The sequence below is a fragment of the Colobus angolensis genome, unplaced genomic scaffold, assembly GCF_000951035.1.
Source record: "Colobus angolensis palliatus isolate OR3802 unplaced genomic scaffold, Cang.pa_1.0 Scaffold1024, whole genome shotgun sequence".
NCBI classification, from domain to species: domain Eukaryota; kingdom Metazoa; phylum Chordata; class Mammalia; order Primates; family Cercopithecidae; genus Colobus; species Colobus angolensis.
The window spans coordinates 33,361-34,414 of NW_012111187.1; the positions used below are offsets into that span (position 1 = coordinate 33,361).

The window sequence follows — 1,054 nt, forward strand, 5'->3', positions numbered from 1 at the left end:
CGCCCCTGGTCGCTCCTCGGTTTTCCCTCATCGCACACACACAGTCTGTTGGATGTTGGTCAAAGATATTGCCAGTCCCTGCCGTGGGAACCATTTGGGGGAAAACAGATCCGATTTATTATACTTCAAAGATGCCCAGTGATTCCCTGTCGTCTGTGTACCATAAAAATAAGAAGATCGATGTATTCGACATCTGCACCCAGGCGTACAGCTCTGAGGTGATCAACTGGGAAGCGACAGTTGCCCACCCAGAGGGAAGAAAGGAGCAAAGCCGGAGAATGCGGACGCGGACCCTGCAGGCCGCTGCCTCCCAAGTGAGCTGGTTACAAATTCCGCTATCCCCAGCCCCCACCCCGCTATTGGCTATTTGAGGCATGCGGGAGTTTTTTCCGGACTAGAAGTCTTGTGTTCCACCTGGCCTTTCGGGGCCACTCGACATTCCTGAGCTCCACCCCTGCCAAGGTGGAGCCAGCACAGGACTGCAGGGGGAGTCTCCAGACTCATCCAGAAACAGCCACTGCGCGGAGCCGGGAGCGCGTGTGGAACGAGCACCCATAGACAGCTACTGTGGGAAAGCTCTGCGCCCGACGCAATTCCACTTGCTTGATATTTTAGAAAAGAAGCAGTTATACCCCAGCTTTAAAGGGAGTGGGAATTACAGCTACAACAGGTAGCCAGAAAGGAAACTTTCTTTGCAAAAGCTGCCCTCTCTGAGGCTCGAACTCAGGACCTTCAGATTATGAGACTGACGCGCTGCCCACTGCGCTAAGAGGGCGACGAAATATAGTGCCCGGCCAGATTCTACAGGAATTTCCTAATTTCTTTCCCCAGGTGGGTAATTTTGGGGCTTCAGTTTTCTTCGCCCGGGGTCGCTAGTTCTCCAAGATTCTTTCCAATAGGCACGCCTAGGCTCCTTTGTAGCCCATCGGAAGAACCTCACACTCGGAAGCCATAGCGTACTGAACAATTATGCCTGACTTCATTTTCTATTGATCTGGATCTTCGTCCCCTCAGATGTATTAGGCAATATTTACTGTCCACAGTGTCCTTAGTT

At 52.1% G+C, this 1,054-nt stretch overlaps 1 non-coding gene across 1 annotated transcript; it reads right to left on the bottom strand.

The window, feature by feature from the left end:
* Nucleotides 1–702: 702 nt before the first annotated feature.
* On the bottom strand, nucleotides 703–775 carry TRNAM-CAU. The gene has a single exon. It is a non-coding gene; the product is annotated as a tRNA-Met (tRNA).
* Between the last annotated feature and the right edge of the window lie 279 nt (nucleotides 776–1,054).